The sequence below is a fragment of the Macaca thibetana genome, chromosome 8 (genome assembly GCF_024542745.1).
Source record: "Macaca thibetana thibetana isolate TM-01 chromosome 8, ASM2454274v1, whole genome shotgun sequence".
NCBI lineage: Eukaryota > Metazoa > Chordata > Mammalia > Primates > Cercopithecidae > Macaca > Macaca thibetana.
This window is the reverse complement of record NC_065585.1, coordinates 75727820-75744276: the sequence shown is the minus strand read 5'-3', so window position 1 is coordinate 75744276 and position 16457 is coordinate 75727820. Positions and strand designations below refer to the sequence as shown.

Sequence of the window (16457 nt, the reverse complement as noted above, 5' to 3'; positions counted from 1 at the left end):
GTGATCCTCTCACCTAAGGCTCCCAAAGTGCTAGGATTACGGGCATGTGCCGCTCCTCCCAGCTGGCATCCTAGCCTCAGCCCTTGTGGTAGTATTCTTTTATTTGTATATTGTATAAAGTTTTATATGTATTTTTTCTTTATATTAAGGTAACAGTTTTGTTTTTTCCTCCCCTAATTTGTTAGGACTTTGTTACCTCTAAAGCAAGGGTGTCCAATCTTTTGGCTTCCCTGGGCCATGTTGGAAGAAGAATTGTCTTGGGCCACGCTTAAAATACACTAGCACTAATGATAGCTGATGAGCTTAAAAAATTGCAAAAGAGTCTCATAATGTTTTAAGAAAGTTTGCAAACTTGTGTTGGGCCTCATTCAAAGTTGTCCTGTGAGCTGTGTGCTGGATAAATTTGCTCTAAAGGAATATCATTTCCTAACAGAGGAGTTCTACTATTAAACTAAACTAATGCATACTTCTGGGAGAACTGTAGAAAACTGAGGATTGTCATAGGTCTAGATTAAGAAGAAAGGAACCTATGGTGATAAAAATACTTTATCTGATACATGCCTAATCAAATAAAGTTGCAAAATAAAGAGGCCAGCAAACAGTAGGAGTGTTTATAAAGCACCCATCCTCATTTATATAGTAAAAATAAATGACTATGACCATAAAATTATAAGAGTGAGCCTTCTTCTTTCAACTGAAATAGCTGGTATAGAACTTGTCTTCTAACTATAAATAGCAAAAGAACCTGAACATATATATTTTACAATTGTTTTCAGGAATTGGAGAATAGACAGATTAGAATTATGATCCCTGAAAGAATGGTGGCTAAGGAGGTAGGTCATAAAATTGTCAAGTTTTCGTTTTGGAGGCAATTTTTAGACTATGATTCAGGGAGAGAACCCAAAATAGAGCAGGATGGTGTAAATTGATGAAAGGAGAATGAAATTTGGGGAGGCTGAGGCTGCTAGAATTTTCAGGGCAGAGTACTGGGAGGTGTGACCTACACAGAGAAAGAATTTCAGAATCTTTAATTCATTGGTTAAATACTAATTTAGGCATGCTTAGGGTCAAACTTCATAAGGTCAGAAAAAGAACAACTGCCAGAGAGCTTTAAGCTGAAAAAATAATAATAACAATAATCCCAGAGGTCAATAGTGCTGGGAGGTGTTTGATTCTAACCAGGCAGTAAAAAGTATCATTGAACATTTAGGGCATTCAGTAGAGATCACAGAAAGTCTTGTCTTAGTAGTAAGTCTAAACTAGGATTACAAAAAGACTACTCTAGACCCATCTTAACAATATTTCGAAACAATTGTGGAAAATATTATGCAAAGGTAGAAGTAATGTATCTGCTTGCCAAAATAAACTTCAACACTAAAGGAAGAAAATAAAATGCAAGTGCTCAACAATGTAACACACGCTGTGTCTAGCGTCCACTCACAAATTGCTAACTATGCAAAAACGCATCAATTTATGACCCACACCCAGGAGAAAATTTGTCAATAAGAAAATTGTTTATCAATAACACGAAATTAGAAAAAAGAGCCTTAAAGTAGCTATTTAAAAATCAAAAATAGAGCAAAGGATTTAAAAGAAAATATGAACATCTTGAGAACAGAAACAGAAGACAGAAAAGTAAACAAATTGAACTATTAGGGCTAAAATATACAATAAAATGAAAAAAATCACTGTCAGACTTAAAGCATATTAGTAGCTGTGAAAGAAAAGAACTATGAACTTGAAAACAAATCAGTAAGTGGCTCACACCTGTAATCTCAGCACTTTGGGAGGCCAAGGTGGGCAAATCACTTGAGGCCAGGAGTTCTAGACCAGCTTGGACAACATGGTGAAACCCCATCTCTACTAGAAATACAAAAATTAGCCAGGCATGGTGGTGCATGCCTGTGGTCCCAGCTACTTGGGAGGTTGAGGTGGGAGGATCACCTGAGCCTCAGGAGGCTGAGGCTGCAATGAACCAAGATCACACTACTGCACTCCTGCCTGGGCAACAGAGAGAGCGCCTGTCTCAAAAAAAAAAAAAAAAAAAAAAAAAAAAAAAAAAAAAGAAAGAAAGAAAGAAAAAAAAAAAAAGGAAACAAAACAATAAAAACTATTGAAACTCTATTCAAACTGAAGGTTAGGTAAAAGAAAATCTAAAGAAACAAAAATGAACAGAGTGTCTGTGACCTATGAAAAGATATCAAGCATTGTAACAGATGTATAACTGGAGTCTCAGAAAGAGAAAAAAGAGATAGGGATGGGGAAAAAAAGCATTTTAGAAAAGAATGTACTCCATATCATTCATGAAAATTAACTCAAAATTAAGTATAGACATGTATGTATGTGCAAATCTGTACAATTTTGGAAGCAAACATAGGAAAAACTTTTTGTCTGTTGCACAACCAAATATTTTGACAGAAGAAGCACAAGCCATGAAATTAAAAAAAAAAAATGTATACATAAAATTAGACTTTGGAAACAACTAAAAATATATGCCCTTTAAAGTAAACTGTTAAAGAAAAGTCAAACCACTTAAGTAAAGGAAATACTTTTGATATATATAAATCTGTTAAAAGGCCTGTGTTCAGGAAAGACAGACACTTCACAAAAGAAAATATAAAATGGCCAATAATGACATAAAAGATGTTCAACATCTGTAACCATCAAGGAAATGCAAATTAAAACCACAATGATATCTTACTACACACCAGGGGTATCTAATTTTTTGGCTTTCTTGGGCCACATTGGAAGAAGACGAATTGTCTTGGGCCACACATAAAATACACTAACACTAATGATAGCCGATGAGCTAAAAAAAATTGCAAAGAAATCTCATAATATTTTAAGAAAGTTTATGTTTTTGTTTTTCGGTGTTTTTTTTTTGTTTTTTTATTGAGATGGAGTCTCGCTCTGTCGCCCAGGCTGGAGTGCAGTGGCCGGATGTCAGCTCACTGCAAGCTCCACCTCCCGGGTTTATGCCATTCTCCTGCCTCAGCCTCCCGAGTAGCTGGGACTACAGGCGCCTGCCACCTCGCCCGGCTAGTTTTTTTTGTATTTTTTAGTAGAGACGGGGTTTCACCGTGTTAGCCAGGATGGTCTCGATCCCCTGACCTCATGATCCGCCTGTCTCGGCCTCCCAAAGTGCTGGGATTACAGGATTGAGCCACCGCGCCGCCCAAGTTTATGAATTTGTGTTGGGCCACATTCAAATGCATCCTGGGTTGTGGGTTGGACAAGCTTGCTATAAACTGTCAGAATGGCTAAAATTAAGAAGTCTAATGGTTCCAAAAGTTGGTTAAGATATGGAGGACCTGGAATGCCCTCATACTGGCAGTGGGAACAAAATGCTACAACCATTTTGGAAAACAATGTGCTGTTTTTGTTATGTTTTGTTTTACAGTTAAACACACACTTACCATGTGATCCAACAATTTCCCTCCTAGGTATTTACCCAAGGTAAACTGAAACACACACTCAGACAATAATTTGTATATGAATGTTCATAGCAGCTTTATTCATAATTGCCAAAAACTGGGAAGAATCAAAATGTCCATCAACAGGTGAATTAATAAAGAAATGATGGTTTATTCATATAATGGGATCCTATTTAGTTAAAAGGAACAAACCACTGATACAGCTAACAATGTGGATGAATCTCAAAATCATACTAAAGGGAAAAAAGACAAAGACACAGAAGAGTGTCTGTCTGATCTCCTTTAAGATCAATGGTTGCCTGGGACAAGACTGCAAAGAAGCAGGAGAAAACATTTTGGCATGATGGAGATATTTTATTTCATGATTGAGGGGGCAGTTACATGAGTCCATACATATGTAAAAACTCATTGAACTGCACACTTAGAATGGGTGTATTTGTTGTACAGTTATGTGTTGTTTAATGAAGGGTGTGGATTCTGAGAAATGCATCAGTATGCAATTTAGTGACTGTGCCAACATAGAGTGTACTTACACAAGCCTAGATGGTCAGCCTACTACACACACACCTAGGCTAGATGGCATAGCTTATTGCTCTTAGGCTACAAACCTGCAAAGCATGTTACTGTACTGAATACTGTAGGCAATAGTAACACAGTAGTGTTTGCGAACCAAAACACAGAAGAAATAGCTAAACAGCAGGAAAGGTATAGTAAAAATGCAGTATAATCTTATGGGACTACCTTCGAATATGTGGTCCATCTTTGACAGAAAAGTCACTACGAGGCACGTGACTGTATATAAAATAAGCCTCAGTAAAGTTGTTTTAAAATAAGATTAAAAAGTTCATAAGACAGGAAACCTAAAACTGAGATCGAGAACTTTCATAATAGAATATAAATTCTTATTAAATGAGCAGACACTGTTTTGAAGAATTGATGCTCAACAATCCACAAGCAAGCGTGGTATTTAATTCACGGTTATATGTATGATTTGTCTGTCTAATAATGTTAAATCTTACCTCACTCTTCAATCCAAACCTTATCTTTATTTCCCTGTCTTAGATTGCCCAGTACACTAGGGAAAGACAGCATCAATATTAGGCATACAGATGGTTTGTTAACGGCTGTGTGAAACTAAGAAAAATTATAATGTTCTTCATTATGCAGATTATTATAAAGAGATAATTTACATATTGATGTAAGTATATTTTGTTCCTAGGGATGTTAGACTCATAATTATTCCTACATTTTTTAATACTCAGGTTGTAAGGCTTTATTTCAAAACATTTAGCATTTATATCCCACTCAAATATAAAATTACAATTCTAGCCAAGTTCTAGGAAACAGCATAAAAAGGGTAATAGAATATATTTTAAGTGATTCAGGTGGAGTATATTGATTATAGAAGATATTATACATAAATAAAAGCTTTTAAAGTTTAATGCTTTCTGTGTCTGTTTGGTAATTCCAAACACCCTCTCTACTCCCGCTATTAACCTAGCACATTTAAACGTGGCATTTAAAAATGGCTTACCATAGTGTCTTTAGTAGATAAAAGGAACCCTGAATAATGAAATTGAGACAGCTAAGTGTAAAGGGGTCCCCGGAAAAACTCCAACTGGCCTGTGCATTGGGAGGAGTGCGCACTGGGTTGGGACCTCAAGAAGTTTGTGCCGTTTGCATGGGAGGAGAGAAGCCTGGCCTCTCCTGTTCCAGGGTGGAACCTAGAATTCAATCTGCTAGGTGGGAAGTCTATCCTAGCAGCACTCTCGCTCTGCTGAGAGTCCTGTTTCCCCTTTTTTTCTTTTTGCCCAAGAAATTCCATTTTTCTCACCCTTCGAAGTGTCTGTGAGCCTGATCTCTCATCGCCATGTGCCAAGAACCTGGTTTTCAGCTGAACTAAGGAGAAAGTCCTACAACAAAATGTTGATAATAAATGAGGGATGGATGCCTAAACTCCTCCTTTTGGTTGTATGGTTACCACTCTTATCACTAACCAGGACTATCCAATTATATAAAAAATGTTCAATAATGATGATGGTAATAAACAATTGCACAAATTATTAGGAGATTAAATATGGTGGACAAAGCAGTTTTTATTGATACTAGTATTTGTATACATTATGGAGTACATGTATATTTTGTTCTATGCATATACTGTATAATGATCAAGTTTGGGTATTTGGGGTGTGTTGGGAACATTTCAAGTCCTCTTTTCTAGCAACTTTGAAATATATAACTTTGAATATACAATATGCTAACTATGACCATGCTGCTCTGCCATTGAACATTAGAATGTATCCCTTCTCACTAACTGTACGTTTGTACCCATTAACCAACCCCTCCCACCCACAGGCACGCCCTTCCCAGCCTCCAGTATCTATTATTATTCTACTTTCTATATCCATGAGATTAACTTTTTTAGTTCCTACGTATGAGTAAGAACATGCCACGTTTGTTTTTCTGTATCTGCCTTCACTTAGCACTTTCATTTAACATAATGAAATGAAATGTTCCATTCATGTTGCTGTAAATGACACTCTCAGTTTAAAAAAATATTAAAATTAGAGGAAACATTATGAGTTAATTGAAAAATCAAGGCCAGGAAAGGTGGCTCACACCTGTAATCTCAGCACTTCGGGAGGCCGAGGCGGGCGGATCACGAGGTCAGGAGATCAAGACCATCCTGGCTAACACCGTGAAACCCTGTCTTTACTAAAAATACAAAAAATTAGCCGGGTGTGGTGGCGAGCACCTGTAGTCCCAGCTACTCGGGAGGCTGAGGTGGGAGAATGGCGTGAACCCACGAGGTGGAGCTTGCAGTGAGCCGAGATCGTGCCACTGCACTCCAGCCTGGGTGACAGAGCAAGACTCCATCTCAAAAAAGAAACAAAAAGAAAAAAGAAAAATCAACCAATATGTATTTCCAGAATAGAGAAGAAAACCATTATTATAAAGATAAATATTCAGAATTTATTTAGTTTGTAAACCTACCTCCTGTCTACTTTAATCTGAAAGAAGTTATATAACATGTAATAATTATGACAGTGTAGGATAAAGGCCCTTATCTCCATTTTGTAGTATCTATTAATTTCTCCAAGGAAGCACTGAACAAAGTGCACTTAATTAAAACCACATATGGGCTGGGCGCAGAGGTTCATGCCTGTAATCCCAGTACTTTGGGAAGCCAAGGCAGGCGAATCACCTGAGGTCAGAAGTTCAAGACCAGCATGACCAACATGGAAAAACCCTGTCTCTACTAAAAATACAAAAATTGGCTGGGCGTGGAGGCACACACCTGTAGTTCCAGCTACTCAGGAGGCTGAGGCAGGAGAATCACTTGAATCTGAGAAGTTTGGGCAACAGACAGAGACTCCGTCTTAACAAAATAAAACAAAACAAAACACATACGTACATAATTTTGATACTTCATTAACCTTCTGGGCTTTCATAACTAAGTAATGAATCAGATATGATAATTCAGATGTTTTAGGTTCAATAAGCCCCATATTAGAACTGAATTTCAATGGAAATACTTATAAGACACTTTTGGTTATAGAATGGAATATGTGACTATGTGACTGGGTTACCACTGGGCTCTTCTTTTCTTTAAGCAAGAACATTCATCCACACTCTCATGGTAAACACCAGTTGTTGGCGTTAAAATTGCTTATACCATACTGGAGCAAATATACAACTTTGGAACACATGAAGACCATCCAAAGATGTTTATATTAAGAAACCATGGCTTATAAAGAAGAGTATAACTCTGTAATACTAAAAAACATTCTTCAGAAGTAAAAAGCCTTCCCAGAAGCAATGCACAAAGTGTATGAAGGAGAAGCTCTTTACGCTTCTGAGTCACTCAAACACTATTTTATTCATCAAAAAAAGAGTTTCACTGGGAAACAAGCTATTTTTTTCTTCTTTTTTTTGACATGGATTCTCGTTCTGTTGCCCAGGCTGGAGTGCAGTGACATTATCTTGGCTCACTGCAACCTCCGCCTCCCAGGTTCAAACGATTCTCCTGCCGCCTTGGTCTCCCAATCTCAAGTAGCTGGGATTATATGTGTATGCCACCGCACTTGACTAATTTTTTGTATTTTTAGAAAAGATGGGGTTTTACCATGTTGCCCAGGCTGGTCTCAAGTTCCTGACCTCAGGTGGTTCACCCCCCTTGGCCTCCCAATGCCTGGGATTAGAGGAGTTGGTTTTTTATTTTTTATTTTTATTTTTGGAGACAGAGTCTCATTCTATCGCCCACGCTGGAGTGTAGTGGCATGATCTCAGCTCACTGCAACCTCCGCCTCCCAGGTTCAAACAATTCTCTGCCTCAGCCTCCTGAGTACCTAGGATTACAGGCGCCCACCACCATACCTGGCTAATTTTTTTGTATTTTTAGTGGGGATGGGTTTTCACCATCTTGGCCAGGCTGGTCTTGAACTCCTGACCTCGCGATCCACCTGTACAAGCGTTGTTTTACATATTGTTTCATCACCCAGGTATTAAACCCAGTACCCAATAGTTACATTTTCTGCTCCCCTCACTCCTCTCACCCTCCATCCTCAAGCAGGCCCCAGCATCTCTTGTTCCTCCTCTGTGTGTCCATGTGTTCTTATCATTTAGCTCCCACTTATAAGTGAGAACATGTGGTATTTGGTTTTCTGTTCCTGCATTAGTTTGCTAAGGATAATAGCCTCCAGTTCCATCCATGTTCCTACAAAAGACATGATCATTTTTTTTATGACTGCATAGTATTCCATAGTGTATATGTACCACATTTTCTTCATCTGACCTGTCATTGATAGGCATTTAGGTTGATTCCATGTCTTTGCTATTGTGAATAGTGCTCCAATGAACATTTGCATCATGTGTCCTCACGGTAGAACGATTTATATTCCTCTGGGTATACACCAAGTGATGGAATTGCTGGGTCAAATGATAGTTCTGCTCTTAGCTGTCTGAGGAATTGCCATAGTGCTTTCCATATGGTTAAGCTAAATTACACTCCCACCAACAGTGTATAAGTGTTTTTTTTCCTCTGCAACCTCACCAGCGTCTGTTATTTTTTGACTTTTTAATAATCATTCTGACTGGTATGAGATGGTATCTCATTGTAGTTTTTATTTGCATTTCTCTAAGATCAGTGATATTGAACTCTTTTTTCATACTAGTTAGCTGCATGTGTGTCTTCTTTTGAGAAGTGTCCCTGTTCTTTGCCTAGTTTTTAATGGGGTTGTTTTTCTCTTCTAAATTTGTTTAAGTTCCTCAAAGATACTTTGTCAGGTGCATAGTTTGCAAAAATTTTCTCCCATTCTAAATATTGTCTGTTTACTCTGTTGATAGTTTCATTTGCTCTGCAGAAGCTCGTAGGTTTAATTAGATCTCACATGTCAATTTTAGTTTTTGTTGTGATTGCTTTTGGCATCTTTGTCATGAAACTTCGTTTGTTCCCATGTCCAGGATGGTATTGCCTAGGTTGTCTTCCAAGGTTTTTATAATTTTGGGTTTCACATTTAAATCTTTAATCCATCTTGAGTTGATTTTTGTGTATGGTTTAAGAAAGGAGTCTAGCTTCAATCTTCTGCATATGGCTAGCTAGTTATCTCAGCATCGTTTGTTGAATTGGGAGTTATTTACCCATTGCTCATTTTTGTCAGCTTTGTTGAAGATCAGGTGGTCGTAGATGTGTGGCCTTATTTCTTGGCTTTCTATTTTGTTCCATTGATCTCCAACTGATAAACAACTTCAGCAAAGTTGTGGGATACAAAATCAATGAACAAAAATCACTAGCATTCCTATACACCAACAACAGCCAAACCAAGAGCCAGATCTACAAAGGCAATCCCATTCGCAATTGTCACAAAAAGAATAAAAAACCTAAGAAAACAGCTAACCAGGGGAGAGGTGAAAGATCTCTACAATGAGAATGACAAAACACTGCTCAAAGAAATCAGAGAATGGACAAACAAATGAAAAAAGATTCCATGCTCATGGATAGGAAGAATCAATATCAATAAAATGGCCATACTGCTCAAAGCAATTTATAGATTCAATGCTATCTCTATCAAACTACCAATGACATTTTTCACAAAACTAGAAAAAACTATGTTAAAATTAATTTGAAACAAACAAAAAAAAGCCCAAATAGCCAAGGAAATCCTAAGCAAAAAGAACAAAACTGGAGGCATCACTTTTCCTGATTTCAAACTGTACTACAAGGCTACTGTAACCAAAACAGCATGGTGCTGGTACAAACACAGGCACAGAAACGGACCATTTTTAAGAGACTTTGACAATATCTACAAACAGTAAACTTCAGCTAATAATCATAATTTGTACTTTTGTCATTAAGGAATGCACTGAATCAATTGTATTAGTTTTGCGAAAGAAGGAGCTCAGAGCTAAGCTGCTTAGAATTGGTATCAGGGACTCTGTAATACCATCAGTGATGCAGACAGACTCCTTCCAGCTTTCTGTTCAGAGGTCTATGGTGCAGCACTCATATGCATGGCTGTTGCCTTATGGTCACAAGTTGGATTGTCTAAAACCAGTATATTAAGTAGGAAGAAGTAGAAGAACAAACGTTGTTTACCAATGTAACTGAGTCGCTTTTAAAGAGTTTTTCTTGAAGTCTCTCCCAGGACCTTCCACTTTTGTTTCTTTTGTTTCATTGGCCAGAATGATCACGTGGCTGCTTCTACCTGCAAAGGAGGTTGGGAAATGCAATTTGTAGCTGGCTACATACAGCCTCAGTGAAAATCAGGTTATATTACAAAAATTGAATGGGAAATAGACATTGAGTAGGTAAGCAGAAACGTCTGCCATGGTGATCAGCAATTTGCGTGAACAATAGAAATGCTGCATCTGTAGAGCATGATGGGATTATTTTAACTTTCTCTAAGAAACAAAAGTCTTTTATACTGAAATTTTAATCTGAATTATTTGCTGTGAGGGCCAATGCTGTGCTTCACTGTTTAGCTTTATTAATCAAATAAGTGTGTTTGGAAACAGTTTGTAATACTAGATTTTAAATAAAAATGCTTTCTTTTGGCAACAAGTACACCTGGACAAATCCTGTTTGTAATATAGATTAGCACTTTTGCCAAATTATCTCACAGCATATTATGTACTTAGTGGGTATTTTTTCAAAAATTAGATTTGTATATCATATTCCAAACGGTTTGTGTTCATTTAAAAAAAAAAAAAAAGAAGTGTAAGTGCCTCTGGTGCCCTGCTTTGATGAGGTATTTCCAAAAGTCCTGTAACTAAAACATGGCACTTATAACTAATCCATTTAAAATGAATTGTACATACGTGAGCATTTGCATTAAACATAATTAGCTAACCACAGCCTCTGCTTATGTCTGTATGGTATGTGTAATCTGTTTATAGAACAGGGCAGATGACATAATGTAGATTTTGGCAAATAATCACATTCTCCTTCCACAAATAATATTTGAAATGATAAAAACAACATACAGATGAATAGCTCCCAATAGGTAAAATCGTTATAACCCACATTTGCCAACACAGTTTTAATCCCATTTCTTGGCCATATATTTTGAGAGGGAGATGTACAATTCCAGTTTATGGCTCAATATTTCACTTTGACAGAAAGCCACTCTCAGGCATCAAGGATTTGAGACCAGGAAATACTGCAGTTGGAAAGGATGAGGGGTGCATGAAAAAGCTGAAGTCTGGGCTGGGCCACATGCTCCAGGTTAGCCTTGCTAAAAATGCCAACACCAGCCCCCCCCCCCCCCCCCCCCCCTCACCCCCACCCCCCCCCCCCCCCCCCCCCCCCCCCCCCCCACCCCCCCCCCCCCCACCCCCCCCCCCCCCCCCCCCCCCCCCCCCCCCCCCCCCCCCCCCCCCCCCCCCCCCCCCCCCACCCCCCCCCCCCCCCCCCCCCCCACCCCCCCCCCCCCCCCCCCGATCCAACGCACAGTCTCAACCTCATTGTGCCCACCTCCAAATCCTTTGAAACAGATTCCAATGATAGATGCTCTCTCCTTTGCCCCCAAAAAAGAATGTCATCTTCCTCCCGTCTCTGCTTCCTGCCACATGACAGTGTGGAAGCTCCTATCACATCCCCAAAGTGGAAGGACATATCTCATCCCTAGTTTTATTTGAATTGATGGATTGCCATTATCACTAATTGGTGTTGCCATTTATCACTAATTTTCATCAATATATCCTCCTAGGATCCCAATTACTGCTAATTGAATTCCCAATTACTTTCTTATGAGTAAAGTTTCCCATTCCTTGAAGAGAGTCTTTAAATGAACACACGTGTCTTCCTGATTATGAAATATTTCCTATTCATTCTAAGTAATTGTGAATGTTTAGAAAGGTAAAGGGAAAGATTTTAAATTATCTAAAATTTAGAGATAACAGTTGTTAGCATTTTTAATGTATTTCTTTTTTCTATGTATAGACATTTAAAAATTCATGACAATTGACAATTGAGATACAGATAATAATATAACTTGTTTTCCAATGTCACTAAATATTCTTTGTAACATTCTAGGTATCTTTAGGGTCCTTGTCATGCCAGAATTGTGCTAATTGGATTGCTATTGTTTTCATTGTTGATATTATAATTAATAGCAATCTTTATACAAAAATAGTATCTGTGTTTTTGACGATTTCCTTAAGCTTGATATATCATTTGTCATGTTTTCAATGCCTAGTAAAAGATGAGCAAACTCTGTATGTTGTTTAAAAAGGTATTTACTAATTCACTTAACAAAAACTCTCACTATTACAGGGTAGTATACAAAAAAATGATTTAAATTCTCACTTCGGGCAATTTCTCTTTCCGAAAAGAATGTACAATGACATACACTCTCAACTTTGGCCATCGGATCAGATTCTAGTTCTCTTCAATCGTTTCTTGCAACCACTCCAGAGAATGGTTGTAATGCAAGGAAGTCCACTTCTTGCAGGTGTCCGCAGATTTCCATGCTCTAGCACTTCTATTTCCTGTCAAAAAGACGTTGAGATCCTGCTGTGAACAAGATTTGGGTAGAAGGAGAACATGAGGTCAACAGTTTGCTTGTACAACCTATTTGATTGGATGAAATTGCCCTTTTATTCAAAAAGGAGATTGTGTCAAACTACCTTATAGAATTGTTGAGGTTTTAGCTAGATAATTGTCTGGTACACAGTGAAAATTCAAATCACATTAAATGTTTTAACCTTAAAGATCCTGAAAGATGGCCTGAGAGACATATATGATAATTCCTTTATATTCAAGAGGCCATGGGATGCTTGGGAAACAAATTAATTAGAATAGGGAATACAACATAATTAACTAACTGCAAAATGTACTTTCATGAGAGGATTAAATAATCAGAGACTATAGTGAGGATACTAACAACATATTCTCCAACAAATTCTTTTCCAGAACATACACTCCAGCGTATTCTCCACTGTTGTCCAGGGTGGTTAAGCCACTTGCCCAGGTGTCATATTTAGTTTGTGGTGAAAACAGGATAAGAATTCACTTTTCCCCATGCTGTATGTGGTGTTCTTCTCCTACATCATGTTGCCATTGCAATGTCACCGTGTGCTAACATTTTGTGCTTTTATTTTCATGAGGATTCAGCAGATTTGGGGTGGTGGCTCAGAAATATGTAGTTTTAACAACCTCTTAAATGATTCCTTCCTGTGGACCACCCTTTAAGAAACACTATTTTGAATGATGTGGCTACTTTATTTCTGGCAGTTTTTATTTCCATGTGCTGGCAAAATAGATATAAATGGAGCAAAATCTTTTTAAAAGCATGTTGATGTCTTCAGTTTACAAATTGGTCTATTCCTAATTCCAGAGCTACAGAGAGAATTAATGTTTCTTCTTTGGTTCGGATCAGGTCTGTTTCTTATCTTGCATGAAATTGTTTGTGAGAATTAAGTTATTATCAATATGGAAGAAAGGTGAAAAACACAAATTGACATGTATGCCCAGCTGGAAAATATATTTAAAGACTTTCCTTTGTATGTATCACCTGTATCGATTTCTACTTAACACACCACCAGTGGAGATGCTACTTCCCAGAATACAGTTCACCACCAGACTCCTCCGTGGTTCCTCCTACCTGGAACATTTTCTGGGGTTGGAGTCTCTGAACTGATGCTGAGAGAGAAAAGCTTAAGGAAGTAATCACCAGCACTCTGGCGACCTCCAAAATCAACTCTGGTGCAAAAGCAAAATTACTGCCTGATTTTCTACAAAGTCTGAGGCCTTGAGGTGGAGGAAAGATGAGGGAAAGAAGAGAAGTTTTCAGGATCAAGACAGTTTTCTGGACCCATGGCTGTGCTGGGCCTTTGGACAATGTCAAAAAACAAGTTAAGAGGCTTCCTGTGCACTAAAAATACAGAATTAAATTAAATGTTTTCTTTGTCTCTAAGGACTGACAGGCAACCAAATGAACAATGACAGTCCAGAGTAATGAGGACTGTCATGGATAATGCATGGTACTAAAGGAGACACAGAAGAGAAGTAAATAACCCCATTGCTTAGATAGTATATGCTTTGGGGAAAAAAAAAACAAAAAGCAAAACACGGGTCACTGGGAGGTGACTGGCATGACAACATGGCATTCATGCAAGATGTAAGCCGCATCCATAGGCATGGATATGATCCAAAGGAAAAAGGCACTGTGATACCCAAGTATAAAATCCTTTGTAGACAGCTAAAGAAGAATGACCTTGGGCAATTCATGCAGAAGGGAAATGGGAAAGTAAATTTTAATGGAAGCACATAAAAATGTGAACATACAGTTGTGAGGAAAATGATCTGAAATTGTGTCCTGGTTCTCTCACTACTGAGCTGTGTATGTCAAGCTATATTCCGTCTCTGGATCTCATTCCTCAGGCATAAGGCAAGATGGGTGGACAGGATGGATTCTGAAGTCCACTCCAGCTCTAATATTCTCTGGTTCTGTCTTAGTCATGGGAAGCAGAAACAATACACAGCTTCAGTTAAAGAGTCACCATCAAAGAAAGTGGAGCAGCTCTCACCTCTATAGTGAGGGAAGAAAGGAAGCAGCCACCGAACAATGGCAGGTCCCCAAGGGAAGCATAGTTGGTGGGTATATTACAGATGTTGGAAATTTAAAAATAATATTTGTCATGTATATTGAGATGTGAAGTTTCAGGCAAATATAATAGCAAAAATGAATAAAGTTAATTTTTCCTGACTTAAAAAACAGTAATAATAAGGAAAAATTCTTTTCCAGAAAGGAAAAGAATGCATTTAAAATGAAGCTAAAAAGAATAAAACGAATGGGGCTGATGGTTGTTAGCAGTCATATGTTTGCAAGTCAGCTGTTTATAATAAGCTTAGACTTTAAATTGATTAATTATTTTATTGAGCTGGCTTTTCTTTTGAAAACAGTTACCTCAAATAGTGTGAAAATGGATCCAGATGTAGTTGCTTCTTTGAGATTATTGGGACTATATGAGCAAATGGAAGATAGGTCATTTGATTATAAAAATAATTAAGGATTCATTTTATGTTTGGAAATATCTAAAACAGTTTTAGCATTAAAGGCACAATACGTAAATTTAAAAAGACAATTAGCTTATTTGTAATATTGAATTGGTATTATCACTAACATTGGTATTATCATTATTATTGAAGATTCATGTATCCATGTGGTAATTCAGTTTGCAGAGTTAATTACTTATTTCTTCCCTCTAAAATGTAGTAAAAAATGTGTGGCACTATCTTCAGTAGCTAAACTTCATAAGGATGTTACAATAGGCCTTTGTTTACAGAGGCAAAAAGATTATGAGACTTTACAGTAACTGAAGAGAGCATTTATTTAATTACAGATATTTTCACTATAATTTTAGAGGAAATACACAATTACATAAACACTGAATATAATATCTTTTTAATTTGCATACTGTGGGCTTAAACGTGTACTCTAAAGTAAACCAGAGCCATAATTATACAGACTTTTGAAGTTAATGCCTAATCTTTTCACCAAATATAATAATCTATTATTTTGTTTGTAAATATGTTAATATATCAACACTTTTAGCCACTAATATATGTTGAATTCTTGAGAATAACTATTTATACTTTCCTATCCTTTTGAAATATCTACATAATTTCACCTGGTTAATATTTTGGAAGAACATAATTGGCAACTTTAAAAAAAATCCTTATTATTAAATTGTATTTGAAGTTCTATGTAGAATACACTGCTTAGTTTGGAATTTATAAAGCTGTATTTCAAGAATCTGCCTTTCTACTTTGAACTATAATTGATATGCTTATGCTATTTAACAATTCTATGCACACTGAAGTGGTTTGTTCAGTACATATTGCTAACATATTTTGTACAGTATTTTCTATAATCCATGCTTTATAACTACTGAATAAAATAATTGATTTACTTATTTGAATTTTCTGTAATATACAGTGGATCTTCAAGCATATGAGGATTTTAAAATCTTAAAAGAGTTTCTGGGGATTACTGTGCATTTCATTTTTTAAAGACTTGATTCTCTTAATAAGTCTTCATCGTCTACTATGATTAAGGCATGAGAATTCACACCCGAACTTGTATGAACTCTGCCTTCAGAGAACTTACAAATTAAGGGGAAATAGAACACATGCACCATCAAATAAGATGGAAAGACAATAGAAAGTCATATGTTTTATAACAGAGGAATAAACAAATTCAGAAAACACGAAACTGCAAAAATGATGAGAGCCAGATAAGAAATAAAGGGGCTTGAGTCTCTTCTACTTCCTCCTTAATCTCACTCTCAGCAAAGAGCTACCTTGCTTCCTGCTTCACTGGGAAAACAAAAGCGATCAAAAGAGAACTTCTGTTAAATACCACCACTGCTTCTACTCACCTCCTTGTTCCTGTATCATCAACTTCGCATCATCACCAGTTACTGTGGATGACCTCTCCATATCCCTATTCAAGGTCAGTCCCTTCATTTGCTCTCAAAGTTCCATTCCCTCCAGGGACATTTTTCCAGCAACCATCCCCT

The 16457-nt window shown here is 37.3% G+C and overlaps 1 long non-coding RNA gene across 1 annotated transcript in view; it reads right to left on the bottom strand.

Annotated features, from left to right (window-relative positions):
* LOC126960624 (uncharacterized) overlaps nucleotides 1-16457 on the bottom strand; it is a 185302-nt gene that overhangs the window by 39141 nt on the left and 129704 nt on the right. Inside the window, exon 3 of the long non-coding RNA XR_007728083.1 lies at nucleotides 4454-4558. This is a non-coding gene — a long non-coding RNA (uncharacterized LOC126960624). The remainder of the gene's footprint in view (nucleotides 1-4453; nucleotides 4559-16457) is intronic.